Source organism: Oryzias latipes, chromosome 16 (assembly GCF_053564925.1).
Source record: "Oryzias latipes strain Hd-rR chromosome 16, Olatipes_Hd-rR_3.1".
Classification (NCBI taxonomy): Eukaryota; Metazoa; Chordata; class Actinopteri; order Beloniformes; family Adrianichthyidae; genus Oryzias; species Oryzias latipes.
In genome coordinates this window covers 9,055,624-9,070,000 of record NC_136252.1, presented here as the reverse complement: position 1 = coordinate 9,070,000, position 14,377 = coordinate 9,055,624, and the positions used below count along the sequence as shown (strand labels likewise).

Here is a 14,377-nt window from a genome sequence, read left to right as displayed (position 1 = left end):
GGTTTTTTTCTTTTTCTTTTTTTTTTTTTTTTTTTTTTTTTAATAAACAACTTTTGCCTCATGTAAAGTAATCAGGTAGCTTCAGAGCAATCAGAATCAAGGTGTCAATGCATAACCTTTAGCCTAATTACACCCACCTGTTATAATGAGCAGATGTTAGCAGTGTTTCTGTTCAGACTTTGTGTGTGTTTAAACCAAGGCTGATTTTGCAGAGGTGAGCTGAAATGGCATGGTTTTTGCAGCAGGTGGGTGTGTCTAATCAGCAGGTGTGTTAATCAGAAGGACACGATGGCATGCTTGGAAGTTTAAGCAGGAAAACTTTGAGATTCACTGGCCAAGAGGCTTTGCTGGACACTGGCAAGTGCTTACGGCCACACCACTCTGGACCCGCCCGATCTCGTCCGATCTCGGAAGCCAATCAGGGTTGGGCCTGGTTAGTACCTGGATGGGAGACCGCTTGGGAATACCAGGTGCTGTAAGTTTTCCATCTTTTCCTCCCAACCAGCAGAGGGTGTTCTTCCAATATCTTCTTCAAAGTTCACTTTAGGTTTTTTTCTTTTTTCTTTTTTTTTTTTTTTTTTTTTTTTTTTTAATAAACAACTTTTGCCTCATGTAAAGTAATCAGGTAGCTTCAGAGCATACAGTGCCAAGGTGTAAATGCATAACCTTTAGCCTAATTACTCCACCTGTTATAATGAGCAGATGTTAGCAGTGCTTCTGTTCAGACTTTGTGAGTGTAACCAAGGCTGTTTTTGCAGAGGTGAGCTGAAATGGCATGGTTTTTGCAGCAGGTGGGTGTGTCCAATCAGCAGGTGTGTTAATCAGAAGGACACGATGGCATGCTTGGAAGTTTAAGCAGGAAAACTTTGAGATTCACTGGCCAAGAGGCTTTGCTGGACACTGGCAAGTGCTTACGGCCACACCACTCTGGACCCGCCCGATCTCGTCCGATCTCGGAAGCCAAACAGGGTTGGGCCTGGTTAGTACCTGGATGGGAGACCGCTTGGGAATACCAGGTGCTGTAAGTTTTCCATCTTTTCCTCCCAACCAGCAGAGGGTGTTCTTCCAAAATCTGCTTCAAAGTTCACCTAAGGTTTTTTTCTTTTTCTTTTTTTTTTTTTTTTTTTTTTAATAAACAACTTTTGCCTCATGTAAAGTAATCAGGTAGCTTCAGAGCAATCAGAATCAAGGTGTCAATGCATAACCTTTAGCCTAATTACACCCACCTGTTATAATGAGCAGATGTTAGCAGTGTTTCTGTTCAGACTTTGTGTGTGTTTAAACCAAGGCTGATTTTGCAGAGGAGAGGTGAAATGGCATGGTTTTTGCAGCAGGTGGGTGTGTCTAATCAGCAGGTGTGTTAATCAGAAGGACACGATGGCATGCTTGGAAGTTTAAGCAGGAAAACTTTGAGATTCACTGGCCAAGAGGCTTTGCTGGACACTGGCAAGTGCTTACGGCCACACCACTCTGGACCCGCCCGATCTCGTCCGATCTCGGAAGCCAAACAGGGTTGGGCCTGGTTAGTACCTGGATGGGAGACCGCTTGGGAATACCAGGTGCTGTAAGTTTTCCATCTTTTCCTCCCAACCAGCAGAGGGTGTTCTTCCAAAATCTGCTTCAAAGTTCACCTAAGGTTTTTTTCTTTTTCTTTTTTTTTTTTTTTTTTTTTTTTTTAATAAACAACTTTTGCCTCATGTAAAGTAATCAGGTAGCTTCAGAGCAATCAGAATCAAGGTGTCAATGCATAACCTTTAGCCTAATTACACCCACCTGTTATAATGAGCAGATGTTAGCAGTGTTTCTGTTCAGACTTTGTGTGTGTTTAAACCAAGGCTGATTTTGCAGAGGTGAGCTGAAATGGCATGGTTTTTGCAGCAGGTGGGTGTGTCTAATCAGCAGGTGTGTTAATCAGAAGGACACGATGGCATGCTTGGAAGTTTAAGCAGGAAAACTTTGAGATTCACTGGCCAAGAGGCTTTGCTGGACACTGGCAAGTGCTTACGGCCACACCACTCTGGACCCGCCCGATCTCGTCCGATCTCGGAAGCCAATCAGGGTTGGGCCTGGTTAGTACCTGGATGGGAGACCGCTTGGGAATACCAGGTGCTGTAAGTTTTCCATCTTTTCCTCCCAACCAGCAGAGGGTGTTCTTCCAATATCTTCTTCAAAGTTCACTTTAGGTTTTTTTCTTTTTTCTTTTTTTTTTTTTTTTTTTTTTTTTTTTAATAAACAACTTTTGCCTCATGTAAAGTAATCAGGTAGCTTCAGAGCATACAGTGCCAAGGTGTAAATGCATAACCTTTAGCCTAATTACTCCACCTGTTATAATGAGCAGATGTTAGCAGTGCTTCTGTTCAGACTTTGTGAGTGTAACCAAGGCTGTTTTTGCAGAGGTGAGCTGAAATGGCATGGTTTTTGCAGCAGGTGGGTGTGTCCAATCAGCAGGTGTGTTAATCAGAAGGACACGATGGCATGCTTGGAAGTTTAAGCAGGAAAACTTTGAGATTCACTGGCCAAGAGGCTTTGCTGGACACTGGCAAGTGCTTACGGCCACACCACTCTGGACCCGCCCGATCTCGTCCGATCTCGGAAGCCAAACAGGGTTGGGCCTGGTTAGTACCTGGATGGGAGACCGCTTGGGAATACCAGGTGCTGTAAGTTTTCCATCTTTTCCTCCCAACCAGCAGAGGGTGTTCTTCCAAAATCTGCTTCAAAGTTCACCTAAGGTTTTTTTCTTTTTCTTTTTTTTTTTTTTTTTTTTTTTAATAAACAACTTTTGCCTCATGTAAAGTAATCAGGTAGCTTCAGAGCAATCAGAATCAAGGTGTCAATGCATAACCTTTAGCCTAATTACACCCACCTGTTATAATGAGCAGATGTTAGCAGTGTTTCTGTTCAGACTTTGTGTGTGTTTAAACCAAGGCTGATTTTGCAGAGGAGAGGTGAAATGGCATGGTTTTTGCAGCAGGTGGGTGTGTCTAATCAGCAGGTGTGTTAATCAGAAGGACACGATGGCATGCTTGGAAGTTTAAGCAGGAAAACTTTGAGATTCACTGGCCAAGAGGCTTTGCTGGACACTGGCAAGTGCTTACGGCCACACCACTCTGGACCCGCCCGATCTCGTCCGATCTCGGAAGCCAAACAGGGTTGGGCCTGGTTAGTACCTGGATGGGAGACCGCTTGGGAATACCAGGTGCTGTAAGTTTTCCATCTTTTCCTCCCAACCAGCAGAGGCTGTTCTTCCAAAATCTGCTTCAAAGTTCACCTAAGGTTTTTTTCTTTTTCTTTTTTTTTTTTTTTTTTTTTTTTTAATAAACAACTTTTGCCTCATGTAAAGTAATCAGGTAGCTTCAGAGCAATCAGAATCAAGGTGTCAATGCATAACCTTTAGCCTAATTACACCCACCTGTTATAATGAGCAGATGTTAGCAGTGTTTCTGTTCAGACTTTGTGTGTGTTTAAACCAAGGCTGATTTTGCAGAGGTGAGCTGAAATGGCATGGTTTTTGCAGCAGGTGGGTGTGTCTAATCAGCAGGTGTGTTAATCAGAAGGACACGATGGCATGCTTGGAAGTTTAAGCAGGAAAACTTTGAGATTCACTGGCCAAGAGGCTTTGCTGGACACTGGCAAGTGCTTACGGCCACACCACTCTGGACCCGCCCGATCTCGTCCGATCTCGGAAGCCAATCAGGGTTGGGCCTGGTTAGTACCTGGATGGGAGACCGCTTGGGAATACCAGGTGCTGTAAGTTTTCCATCTTTTCCTCCCAACCAGCAGAGGGTGTTCTTCCAATATCTTCTTCAAAGTTCACTTTAGGTTTTTTTCTTTTTTCTTTTTTTTTTTTTTTTTTTTTTTTTTTTAATAAACAACTTTTGCCTCATGTAAAGTAATCAGGTAGCTTCAGAGCATACAGTGCCAAGGTGTAAATGCATAACCTTTAGCCTAATTACTCCACCTGTTATAATGAGCAGATGTTAGCAGTGCTTCTGTTCAGACTTTGTGAGTGTAACCAAGGCTGTTTTTGCAGAGGTGAGCTGAAATGGCATGGTTTTTGCAGCAGGTGGGTGTGTCCAATCAGCAGGTGTGTTAATCAGAAGGACACGATGGCATGCTTGGAAGTTTAAGCAGGAAAACTTTGAGATTCACTGGCCAAGAGGCTTTGCTGGACACTGGCAAGTGCTTACGGCCACACCACTCTGGACCCGCCCGATCTCGTCCGATCTCGGAAGCCAAACAGGGTTGGGCCTGGTTAGTACCTGGATGGGAGACCGCTTGGGAATACCAGGTGCTGTAAGTTTTCCATCTTTTCCTCCCAACCAGCAGAGGGTGTTCTTCCAAAATCTGCTTCAAAGTTCACCTAAGGTTTTTTTCTTTTTCTTTTTTTTTTTTTTTTTTTTTTTTTAATAAACAACTTTTGCCTCATGTAAAGTAATCAGGTAGCTTCAGAGCAATCAGAATCAAGGTGTCAATGCATAACCTTTAGCCTAATTACACCCACCTGTTATAATGAGCAGATGTTAGCAGTGTTTCTGTTCAGACTTTGTGTGTGTTTAAACCAAGGCTGATTTTGCAGAGGAGAGGTGAAATGGCATGGTTTTTGCAGCAGGTGGGTGTGTCTAATCAGCAGGTGTGTTAATCAGAAGGACACGATGGCATGCTTGGAAGTTTAAGCAGGAAAACTTTGAGATTCACTGGCCAAGAGGCTTTGCTGGACACTGGCAAGTGCTTACGGCCACACCACTCTGGACCCGCCCGATCTCGTCCGATCTCGGAAGCCAAACAGGGTTGGGCCTGGTTAGTACCTGGATGGGAGACCGCTTGGGAATACCAGGTGCTGTAAGTTTTCCATCTTTTCCTCCCAACCAGCAGAGGGTGTTCTTCCAAAATCTGCTTCAAAGTTCACCTAAGGTTTTTTTCTTTTTCTTTTTTTTTTTTTTTTTTTTTTTTTAATAAACAACTTTTGCCTCATGTAAAGTAATCAGGTAGCTTCAGAGCAATCAGAATCAAGGTGTCAATGCATAACCTTTAGCCTAATTACACCCACCTGTTATAATGAGCAGATGTTAGCAGTGTTTCTGTTCAGACTTTGTGTGTGTTTAAACCAAGGCTGATTTTGCAGAGGTGAGCTGAAATGGCATGGTTTTTGCAGCAGGTGGGTGTGTCTAATCAGCAGGTGTGTTAATCAGAAGGACACGATGGCATGCTTGGAAGTTTAAGCAGGAAAACTTTGAGATTCACTGGCCAAGAGGCTTTGCTGGACACTGGCAAGTGCTTACGGCCACACCACTCTGGACCCGCCCGATCTCGTCCGATCTCGGAAGCCAATCAGGGTTGGGCCTGGTTAGTACCTGGATGGGAGACCGCTTGGGAATACCAGGTGCTGTAAGTTTTCCATCTTTTCCTCCCAACCAGCAGAGGGTGTTCTTCCAAAATCTGCTTCAAAGTTCACCTAAGGTTTTTTTCTTTTTCTTTTTTTTTTTTTTTTTTTTTTTTTAATAAACAACTTTTGCCTCATGTAAAGTAATCAGGTAGCTTCAGAGCAATCAGAATCAAGGTGTCAATGCATAACCTTTAGCCTAATTACACCCACCTGTTATAATGAGCAGATGTTAGCAGTGTTTCTGTTCAGACTTTGTGTGTGTTTAAACCAAGGCTGATTTTGCAGAGGTGAGCTGAAATGGCATGGTTTTTGCAGCAGGTGGGTGTGTCTAATCAGCAGGTGTGTTAATCAGAAGGACACGATGGCATGCTTGGAAGTTTAAGCAGGAAAACTTTGAGATTCACTGGCCAAGAGGCTTTGCTGGACACTGGCAAGTGCTTACGGCCACACCACTCTGGACCCGCCCGATCTCGTCCGATCTCGGAAGCCAATCAGGGTTGGGCCTGGTTAGTACCTGGATGGGAGACCGCTTGGGAATACCAGGTGCTGTAAGTTTTCCATCTTTTCCTCCCAACCAGCAGAGGGTGTTCTTCCAATATCTTCTTCAAAGTTCACTTTAGGTTTTTTTCTTTTTTCTTTTTTTTTTTTTTTTTTTTTTTTTAATAAACAACTTTTGCCTCATGTAAAGTAATCAGGTAGCTTCAGAGCATACAGTGCCAAGGTGTAAATGCATAACCTTTAGCCTAATTACTCCACCTGTTATAATGAGCAGATGTTAGCAGTGCTTCTGTTCAGACTTTGTGAGTGTAACCAAGGCTGTTTTTGCAGAGGTGAGCTGAAATGGCATGGTTTTTGCAGCAGGTGGGTGTGTCCAATCAGCAGGTGTGTTAATCAGAAGGACACGATGGCATGCTTGGAAGTTTAAGCAGGAAAACTTTGAGATTCACTGGCCAAGAGGCTTTGCTGGACACTGGCAAGTGCTTACGGCCACACCACTCTGGACCCGCCCGATCTCGTCCGATCTCGGAAGCCAAACAGGGTTGGGCCTGGTTAGTACCTGGATGGGAGACCGCTTGGGAATACCAGGTGCTGTAAGTTTTCCATCTTTTCCTCCCAACCAGCAGAGGGTGTTCTTCCAAAATCTGCTTCAAAGTTCACCTAAGGTTTTTTTCTTTTTCTTTTTTTTTTTTTTTTTTTTAATAAACAACTTTTGCCTCATGTAAAGTAATCAGGTAGCTTCAGAGCAATCAGAATCAAGGTGTCAATGCATAACCTTTAGCCTAATTACACCCACCTGTTATAATGAGCAGATGTTAGCAGTGTTTCTGTTCAGACTTTGTGTGTGTTTAAACCAAGGCTGATTTTGCAGAGGAGAGGTGAAATGGCATGGTTTTTGCAGCAGGTGGGTGTGTCTAATCAGCAGGTGTGTTAATCAGAAGGACACGATGGCATGCTTGGAAGTTTAAGCAGGAAAACTTTGAGATTCACTGGCCAAGAGGCTTTGCTGGACACTGGCAAGTGCTTACGGCCACACCACTCTGGACCCGCCCGATCTCGTCCGATCTCGGAAGCCAAACAGGGTTGGGCCTGGTTAGTACCTGGATGGGAGACCGCTTGGGAATACCAGGTGCTGTAAGTTTTCCATCTTTTCCTCCCAACCAGCAGAGGGTGTTCTTCCAAAATCTGCTTCAAAGTTCACCTAAGGTTTTTTTCTTTTTCTTTTTTTTTTTTTTTTTTTTTTTTTAATAAACAACTTTTGCCTCATGTAAAGTAATCAGGTAGCTTCAGAGCAATCAGAATCAAGGTGTCAATGCATAACCTTTAGCCTAATTACACCCACCTGTTATAATGAGCAGATGTTAGCAGTGTTTCTGTTCAGACTTTGTGTGTGTTTAAACCAAGGCTGATTTTGCAGAGGTGAGCTGAAATGGCATGGTTTTTGCAGCAGGTGGGTGTGTCTAATCAGCAGGTGTGTTAATCAGAAGGACACGATGGCATGCTTGGAAGTTTAAGCAGGAAAACTTTGAGATTCACTGGCCAAGAGGCTTTGCTGGACACTGGCAAGTGCTTACGGCCACACCACTCTGGACCCGCCCGATCTCGTCCGATCTCGGAAGCCAATCAGGGTTGGGCCTGGTTAGTACCTGGATGGGAGACCGCTTGGGAATACCAGGTGCTGTAAGTTTTCCATCTTTTCCTCCCAACCAGCAGAGGGTGTTCTTCCAAAATCTGCTTCAAAGTTCACCTAAGGTTTTTTTCTTTTTCTTTTTTTTTTTTTTTTTTTTTTTTTAATAAACAACTTTTGCCTCATGTAAAGTAATCAGGTAGCTTCAGAGCAATCAGAATCAAGGTGTCAATGCATAACCTTTAGCCTAATTACACCCACCTGTTATAATGAGCAGATGTTAGCAGTGTTTCTGTTCAGACTTTGTGTGTGTTTAAACCAAGGCTGATTTTGCAGAGGTGAGCTGAAATGGCATGGTTTTTGCAGCAGGTGGGTGTGTCTAATCAGCAGGTGTGTTAATCAGAAGGACACGATGGCATGCTTGGAAGTTTAAGCAGGAAAACTTTGAGATTCACTGGCCAAGAGGCTTTGCTGGACACTGGCAAGTGCTTACGGCCACACCACTCTGGACCCGCCCGATCTCGTCCGATCTCGGAAGCCAATCAGGGTTGGGCCTGGTTAGTACCTGGATGGGAGACCGCTTGGGAATACCAGGTGCTGTAAGTTTTCCATCTTTTCCTCCCAACCAGCAGAGGGTGTTCTTCCAATATCTTCTTCAAAGTTCACTTTAGGTTTTTTTCTTTTTTCTTTTTTTTTTTTTTTTTTTTTTTTTTTTAATAAACAACTTTTGCCTCATGTAAAGTAATCAGGTAGCTTCAGAGCATACAGTGCCAAGGTGTAAATGCATAACCTTTAGCCTAATTACTCCACCTGTTATAATGAGCAGATGTTAGCAGTGCTTCTGTTCAGACTTTGTGAGTGTAACCAAGGCTGTTTTTGCAGAGGTGAGCTGAAATGGCATGGTTTTTGCAGCAGGTGGGTGTGTCCAATCAGCAGGTGTGTTAATCAGAAGGACACGATGGCATGCTTGGAAGTTTAAGCAGGAAAACTTTGAGATTCACTGGCCAAGAGGCTTTGCTGGACACTGGCAAGTGCTTACGGCCACACCACTCTGGACCCGCCCGATCTCGTCCGATCTCGGAAGCCAAACAGGGTTGGGCCTGGTTAGTACCTGGATGGGAGACCGCTTGGGAATACCAGGTGCTGTAAGTTTTCCATCTTTTCCTCCCAACCAGCAGAGGGTGTTCTTCCAAAATCTGCTTCAAAGTTCACCTAAGGTTTTTTTCTTTTTCTTTTTTTTTTTTTTTTTTTTTTTAATAAACAACTTTTGCCTCATGTAAAGTAATCAGGTAGCTTCAGAGCAATCAGAATCAAGGTGTCAATGCATAACCTTTAGCCTAATTACACCCACCTGTTATAATGAGCAGATGTTAGCAGTGTTTCTGTTCAGACTTTGTGTGTGTTTAAACCAAGGCTGATTTTGCAGAGGAGAGGTGAAATGGCATGGTTTTTGCAGCAGGTGGGTGTGTCTAATCAGCAGGTGTGTTAATCAGAAGGACACGATGGCATGCTTGGAAGTTTAAGCAGGAAAACTTTGAGATTCACTGGCCAAGAGGCTTTGCTGGACACTGGCAAGTGCTTACGGCCACACCACTCTGGACCCGCCCGATCTCGTCCGATCTCGGAAGCCAAACAGGGTTGGGCCTGGTTAGTACCTGGATGGGAGACCGCTTGGGAATACCAGGTGCTGTAAGTTTTCCATCTTTTCCTCCCAACCAGCAGAGGGTGTTCTTCCAAAATCTGCTTCAAAGTTCACCTAAGGTTTTTTTCTTTTTCTTTTTTTTTTTTTTTTTTTTTTTTTAATAAACAACTTTTGCCTCATGTAAAGTAATCAGGTAGCTTCAGAGCAATCAGAATCAAGGTGTCAATGCATAACCTTTAGCCTAATTACACCCACCTGTTATAATGAGCAGATGTTAGCAGTGTTTCTGTTCAGACTTTGTGTGTGTTTAAACCAAGGCTGATTTTGCAGAGGTGAGCTGAAATGGCATGGTTTTTGCAGCAGGTGGGTGTGTCTAATCAGCAGGTGTGTTAATCAGAAGGACACGATGGCATGCTTGGAAGTTTAAGCAGGAAAACTTTGAGATTCACTGGCCAAGAGGCTTTGCTGGACACTGGCAAGTGCTTACGGCCACACCACTCTGGACCCGCCCGATCTCGTCCGATCTCGGAAGCCAATCAGGGTTGGGCCTGGTTAGTACCTGGATGGGAGACCGCTTGGGAATACCAGGTGCTGTAAGTTTTCCATCTTTTCCTCCCAACCAGCAGAGGGTGTTCTTCCAATATCTTCTTCAAAGTTCACTTTAGGTTTTTTTCTTTTTTCTTTTTTTTTTTTTTTTTTTTTTTTTAATAAACAACTTTTGCCTCATGTAAAGTAATCAGGTAGCTTCAGAGCATACAGTGCCAAGGTGTAAATGCATAACCTTTAGCCTAATTACTCCACCTGTTATAATGAGCAGATGTTAGCAGTGCTTCTGTTCAGACTTTGTGAGTGTAACCAAGGCTGTTTTTGCAGAGGTGAGCTGAAATGGCATGGTTTTTGCAGCAGGTGGGTGTGTCCAATCAGCAGGTGTGTTAATCAGAAGGACACGATGGCATGCTTGGAAGTTTAAGCAGGAAAACTTTGAGATTCACTGGCCAAGAGGCTTTGCTGGACACTGGCAAGTGCTTACGGCCACACCACTCTGGACCCGCCCGATCTCGTCCGATCTCGGAAGCCAAACAGGGTTGGGCCTGGTTAGTACCTGGATGGGAGACCGCTTGGGAATACCAGGTGCTGTAAGTTTTCCATCTTTTCCTCCCAACCAGCAGAGGGTGTTCTTCCAAAATCTGCTTCAAAGTTCACCTAAGGTTTTTTTCTTTTTTTTTTTTTTTTTTTTTTTTTTTTTAATAAACAACTTTTGCCTCATGTAAAGTAATCAGGTAGCTTCAGAGCAATCAGAATCAAGGTGTCAATGCATAACCTTTAGCCTAATTACACCCACCTGTTATAATGAGCAGATGTTAGCAGTGTTTCTGTTCAGACTTTGTGTGTGTTTAAACCAAGGCTGATTTTGCAGAGGAGAGGTGAAATGGCATGGTTTTTGCAGCAGGTGGGTGTGTCTAATCAGCAGGTGTGTTAATCAGAAGGACACGATGGCATGCTTGGAAGTTTAAGCAGGAAAACTTTGAGATTCACTGGCCAAGAGGCTTTGCTGGACACTGGCAAGTGCTTACGGCCACACCACTCTGGACCCGCCCGATCTCGTCCGATCTCGGAAGCCAAACAGGGTTGGGCCTGGTTAGTACCTGGATGGGAGACCGCTTGGGAATACCAGGTGCTGTAAGTTTTCCATCTTTTCCTCCCAACCAGCAGAGGGTGTTCTTCCAAAATCTGCTTCAAAGTTCACCTAAGGTTTTTTTCTTTTTCTTTTTTTTTTTTTTTTTTTTTTTTTAATAAACAACTTTTGCCTCATGTAAAGTAATCAGGTAGCTTCAGAGCAATCAGAATCAAGGTGTCAATGCATAACCTTTAGCCTAATTACACCCACCTGTTATAATGAGCAGATGTTAGCAGTGTTTCTGTTCAGACTTTGTGTGTGTTTAAACCAAGGCTGATTTTGCAGAGGTGAGCTGAAATGGCATGGTTTTTGCAGCAGGTGGGTGTGTCTAATCAGCAGGTGTGTTAATCAGAAGGACACGATGGCATGCTTGGAAGTTTAAGCAGGAAAACTTTGAGATTCACTGGCCAAGAGGCTTTGCTGGACACTGGCAAGTGCTTACGGCCACACCACTCTGGACCCGCCCGATCTCGTCCGATCTCGGAAGCCAATCAGGGTTGGGCCTGGTTAGTACCTGGATGGGAGACCGCTTGGGAATACCAGGTGCTGTAAGTTTTCCATCTTTTCCTCCCAACCAGCAGAGGGTGTTCTTCCAAAATCTGCTTCAAAGTTCACCTAAGGTTTTTTTCTTTTTCTTTTTTTTTTTTTTTTTTTTTTTTTAATAAACAACTTTTGCCTCATGTAAAGTAATCAGGTAGCTTCAGAGCAATCAGAATCAAGGTGTCAATGCATAACCTTTAGCCTAATTACACCCACCTGTTATAATGAGCAGATGTTAGCAGTGTTTCTGTTCAGACTTTGTGTGTGTTTAAACCAAGGCTGATTTTGCAGAGGTGAGCTGAAATGGCATGGTTTTTGCAGCAGGTGGGTGTGTCTAATCAGCAGGTGTGTTAATCAGAAGGACACGATGGCATGCTTGGAAGTTTAAGCAGGAAAACTTTGAGATTCACTGGCCAAGAGGCTTTGCTGGACACTGGCAAGTGCTTACGGCCACACCACTCTGGACCCGCCCGATCTCGTCCGATCTCGGAAGCCAATCAGGGTTGGGCCTGGTTAGTACCTGGATGGGAGACCGCTTGGGAATACCAGGTGCTGTAAGTTTTCCATCTTTTCCTCCCAACCAGCAGAGGGTGTTCTTCCAATATCTTCTTCAAAGTTCACTTTAGGTTTTTTTCTTTTTTCTTTTTTTTTTTTTTTTTTTTTTTTAATAAACAACTTTTGCCTCATGTAAAGTAATCAGGTAGCTTCAGAGCATACAGTGCCAAGGTGTAAATGCATAACCTTTAGCCTAATTACTCCACCTGTTATAATGAGCAGATGTTAGCAGTGCTTCTGTTCAGACTTTGTGAGTGTAACCAAGGCTGTTTTTGCAGAGGTGAGCTGAAATGGCATGGTTTTTGCAGCAGGTGGGTGTGTCCAATCAGCAGGTGTGTTAATCAGAAGGACACGATGGCATGCTTGGAAGTTTAAGCAGGAAAACTTTGAGATTCACTGGCCAAGAGGCTTTGCTGGACACTGGCAAGTGCTTACGGCCACACCACTCTGGACCCGCCCGATCTCGTCCGATCTCGGAAGCCAAACAGGGTTGGGCCTGGTTAGTACCTGGATGGGAGACCGCTTGGGAATACCAGGTGCTGTAAGTTTTCCATCTTTTCCTCCCAACCAGCAGAGGGTGTTCTTCCAAAATCTGCTTCAAAGTTCACCTAAGGTTTTTTTCTTTTTTTTTTTTTTTTTTTTTTTTTTTAATAAACAACTTTTGCCTCATGTAAAGTAATCAGGTAGCTTCAGAGCAATCAGAATCAAGGTGTCAATGCATAACCTTTAGCCTAATTACACCCACCTGTTATAATGAGCAGATGTTAGCAGTGTTTCTGTTCAGACTTTGTGTGTGTTTAAACCAAGGCTGATTTTGCAGAGGAGAGGTGAAATGGCATGGTTTTTGCAGCAGGTGGGTGTGTCTAATCAGCAGGTGTGTTAATCAGAAGGACACGATGGCATGCTTGGAAGTTTAAGCAGGAAAACTTTGAGATTCACTGGCCAAGAGGCTTTGCTGGACACTGGCAAGTGCTTACGGCCACACCACTCTGGACCCGCCCGATCTCGTCCGATCTCGGAAGCCAAACAGGGTTGGGCCTGGTTAGTACCTGGATGGGAGACCGCTTGGGAATACCAGGTGCTGTAAGTTTTCCATCTTTTCCTCCCAACCAGCAGAGGGTGTTCTTCCAAAATCTGCTTCAAAGTTCACCTAAGGTTTTTTTCTTTTTCTTTTTTTTTTTTTTTTTTTTTTTTAATAAACAACTTTTGCCTCATGTAAAGTAATCAGGTAGCTTCAGAGCAATCAGAATCAAGGTGTCAATGCATAACCTTTAGCCTAATTACACCCACCTGTTATAATGAGCAGATGTTAGCAGTGTTTCTGTTCAGACTTTGTGTGTGTTTAAACCAAGGCTGATTTTGCAGAGGTGAGCTGAAATGGCATGGTTTTTGCAGCAGGTGGGTGTGTCTAATCAGCAGGTGTGTTAATCAGAAGGACACGATGGCATGCTTGGAAGTTTAAGCAGGAAAACTTTGAGATTCACTGGCCAAGAGGCTTTGCTGGACACTGGCAAGTGCTTACGGCCACACCACTCTGGACCCGCCCGATCTCGTCCGATCTCGGAAGCCAATCAGGGTTGGGCCTGGTTAGTACCTGGATGGGAGACCGCTTGGGAATACCAGGTGCTGTAAGTTTTCCATCTTTTCCTCCCAACCAGCAGAGGGTGTTCTTCCAATATCTTCTTCAAAGTTCACTTTAGGTTTTTTTCTTTTTTCTTTTTTTTTTTTTTTTTTTTTTAATAAACAACTTTTGCCTCATGTAAAGTAATCAGGTAGCTTCAGAGCATACAGTGCCAAGGTGTAAATGCATAACCTTTAGCCTAATTACTCCACCTGTTATAATGAGCAGATGTTAGCAGTGCTTCTGTTCAGACTTTGTGAGTGTAACCAAGGCTGTTTTTGCAGAGGTGAGCTGAAATGGCATGGTTTTTGCAGCAGGTGGGTGTGTCCAATCAGCAGGTGTGTTAATCAGAAGGACACGATGGCATGCTTGGAAGTTTAAGCAGGAAAACTTTGAGATTCACTGGCCAAGAGGCTTTGCTGGACACTGGCAAGTGCTTACGGCCACACCACTCTGGACCCGCCCGATCTCGTCCGATCTCGGAAGCCAAACAGGGTTGGGCCTGGTTAGTACCTGGATGGGAGACCGCTTGGGAATACCAGGTGCTGTAAGTTTTCCATCTTTTCCTCCCAACCAGCAGAGGGTGTTCTTCCAAAATCTGCTTCAAAGTTCACCTAAGGTTTTTTTCTTTTTCTTTTTTTTTTTTTTTTTTTTTTTTTAATAAACAACTTTTGCCTCATGTAAAGTAATCAGGTAGCTTCAGAGCAATCAGAATCAAGGTGTCAATGCATAACCTTTAGCCTAATTACACCCACCTGTTATAATGAGCAGATGTTAGCAGTGTTTCTGTTCAGACTTTGTGTGTGTTTAAACCAAGGCTGATTTTGCAGAGG

At 43.7% G+C, this 14,377-nt stretch overlaps 26 non-coding genes across 26 annotated transcripts; all 26 read left to right on the top strand.

Moving 5' to 3' along the window:
- Positions 1–363: 363 nt before the first annotated feature.
- On the top strand, positions 364–482 carry LOC144986153 (5S ribosomal RNA). Its single transcript, XR_013649983.1, has one exon. It is a non-coding gene; the product is annotated as a 5S ribosomal RNA (ribosomal RNA).
- A 427-nt stretch (positions 483–909) lies between these two features.
- Positions 910–1,028, top strand: LOC144985073 (5S ribosomal RNA). Its single transcript, XR_013648901.1, has one exon. It is a non-coding gene; the product is annotated as a 5S ribosomal RNA (ribosomal RNA).
- A 424-nt stretch (positions 1,029–1,452) lies between these two features.
- Positions 1,453–1,571, top strand: LOC144985072 (5S ribosomal RNA). The gene has a single exon (XR_013648900.1). It is a non-coding gene; the product is annotated as a 5S ribosomal RNA (ribosomal RNA).
- A 428-nt stretch (positions 1,572–1,999) lies between these two features.
- On the top strand, positions 2,000–2,118 carry LOC144986152 (5S ribosomal RNA). The gene has a single exon (XR_013649982.1). It is a non-coding gene; the product is annotated as a 5S ribosomal RNA (ribosomal RNA).
- Positions 2,119–2,545: 427 nt separating this feature from the next.
- On the top strand, positions 2,546–2,664 carry LOC144985071 (5S ribosomal RNA). The gene has a single exon (XR_013648899.1). It is a non-coding gene; the product is annotated as a 5S ribosomal RNA (ribosomal RNA).
- Positions 2,665–3,089: 425 nt separating this feature from the next.
- On the top strand, positions 3,090–3,208 carry LOC144985070 (5S ribosomal RNA). The gene has a single exon (XR_013648898.1). It is a non-coding gene; the product is annotated as a 5S ribosomal RNA (ribosomal RNA).
- A 427-nt stretch (positions 3,209–3,635) lies between these two features.
- Positions 3,636–3,754, top strand: LOC144986151 (5S ribosomal RNA). Its single transcript, XR_013649981.1, has one exon. It is a non-coding gene; the product is annotated as a 5S ribosomal RNA (ribosomal RNA).
- A 427-nt stretch (positions 3,755–4,181) lies between these two features.
- Positions 4,182–4,300, top strand: LOC144985069 (5S ribosomal RNA). Its single transcript, XR_013648897.1, has one exon. It is a non-coding gene; the product is annotated as a 5S ribosomal RNA (ribosomal RNA).
- Positions 4,301–4,727: 427 nt separating this feature from the next.
- Positions 4,728–4,846, top strand: LOC144985068 (5S ribosomal RNA). Its single transcript, XR_013648896.1, has one exon. It is a non-coding gene; the product is annotated as a 5S ribosomal RNA (ribosomal RNA).
- Positions 4,847–5,273: 427 nt separating this feature from the next.
- Positions 5,274–5,392, top strand: LOC144986150 (5S ribosomal RNA). The gene has a single exon (XR_013649980.1). It is a non-coding gene; the product is annotated as a 5S ribosomal RNA (ribosomal RNA).
- A 427-nt stretch (positions 5,393–5,819) lies between these two features.
- LOC144986149 (5S ribosomal RNA) lies at positions 5,820–5,938 on the top strand. Its single transcript, XR_013649979.1, has one exon. It is a non-coding gene; the product is annotated as a 5S ribosomal RNA (ribosomal RNA).
- Positions 5,939–6,362: 424 nt separating this feature from the next.
- Positions 6,363–6,481, top strand: LOC144985067 (5S ribosomal RNA). The gene has a single exon (XR_013648895.1). It is a non-coding gene; the product is annotated as a 5S ribosomal RNA (ribosomal RNA).
- A 422-nt stretch (positions 6,482–6,903) lies between these two features.
- On the top strand, positions 6,904–7,022 carry LOC144985066 (5S ribosomal RNA). The gene has a single exon (XR_013648894.1). It is a non-coding gene; the product is annotated as a 5S ribosomal RNA (ribosomal RNA).
- A 427-nt stretch (positions 7,023–7,449) lies between these two features.
- LOC144986148 (5S ribosomal RNA) lies at positions 7,450–7,568 on the top strand. Its single transcript, XR_013649978.1, has one exon. It is a non-coding gene; the product is annotated as a 5S ribosomal RNA (ribosomal RNA).
- Positions 7,569–7,995: 427 nt separating this feature from the next.
- On the top strand, positions 7,996–8,114 carry LOC144986147 (5S ribosomal RNA). The gene has a single exon (XR_013649977.1). It is a non-coding gene; the product is annotated as a 5S ribosomal RNA (ribosomal RNA).
- A 427-nt stretch (positions 8,115–8,541) lies between these two features.
- LOC144985065 (5S ribosomal RNA) lies at positions 8,542–8,660 on the top strand. The gene has a single exon (XR_013648893.1). It is a non-coding gene; the product is annotated as a 5S ribosomal RNA (ribosomal RNA).
- A 425-nt stretch (positions 8,661–9,085) lies between these two features.
- Positions 9,086–9,204, top strand: LOC144985063 (5S ribosomal RNA). Its single transcript, XR_013648891.1, has one exon. It is a non-coding gene; the product is annotated as a 5S ribosomal RNA (ribosomal RNA).
- Positions 9,205–9,631: 427 nt separating this feature from the next.
- Positions 9,632–9,750, top strand: LOC144986146 (5S ribosomal RNA). Its single transcript, XR_013649976.1, has one exon. It is a non-coding gene; the product is annotated as a 5S ribosomal RNA (ribosomal RNA).
- Positions 9,751–10,174: 424 nt separating this feature from the next.
- On the top strand, positions 10,175–10,293 carry LOC144985062 (5S ribosomal RNA). The gene has a single exon (XR_013648890.1). It is a non-coding gene; the product is annotated as a 5S ribosomal RNA (ribosomal RNA).
- A 425-nt stretch (positions 10,294–10,718) lies between these two features.
- LOC144985061 (5S ribosomal RNA) lies at positions 10,719–10,837 on the top strand. The gene has a single exon (XR_013648889.1). It is a non-coding gene; the product is annotated as a 5S ribosomal RNA (ribosomal RNA).
- Positions 10,838–11,264: 427 nt separating this feature from the next.
- Positions 11,265–11,383, top strand: LOC144986145 (5S ribosomal RNA). The gene has a single exon (XR_013649975.1). It is a non-coding gene; the product is annotated as a 5S ribosomal RNA (ribosomal RNA).
- A 427-nt stretch (positions 11,384–11,810) lies between these two features.
- Positions 11,811–11,929, top strand: LOC144986144 (5S ribosomal RNA). Its single transcript, XR_013649974.1, has one exon. It is a non-coding gene; the product is annotated as a 5S ribosomal RNA (ribosomal RNA).
- A 423-nt stretch (positions 11,930–12,352) lies between these two features.
- On the top strand, positions 12,353–12,471 carry LOC144985060 (5S ribosomal RNA). The gene has a single exon (XR_013648888.1). It is a non-coding gene; the product is annotated as a 5S ribosomal RNA (ribosomal RNA).
- A 423-nt stretch (positions 12,472–12,894) lies between these two features.
- On the top strand, positions 12,895–13,013 carry LOC144985059 (5S ribosomal RNA). The gene has a single exon (XR_013648887.1). It is a non-coding gene; the product is annotated as a 5S ribosomal RNA (ribosomal RNA).
- A 426-nt stretch (positions 13,014–13,439) lies between these two features.
- On the top strand, positions 13,440–13,558 carry LOC144986142 (5S ribosomal RNA). The gene has a single exon (XR_013649972.1). It is a non-coding gene; the product is annotated as a 5S ribosomal RNA (ribosomal RNA).
- Positions 13,559–13,979: 421 nt separating this feature from the next.
- On the top strand, positions 13,980–14,098 carry LOC144985058 (5S ribosomal RNA). Its single transcript, XR_013648886.1, has one exon. It is a non-coding gene; the product is annotated as a 5S ribosomal RNA (ribosomal RNA).
- Positions 14,099–14,377: the final 279 nt, after the last annotated feature.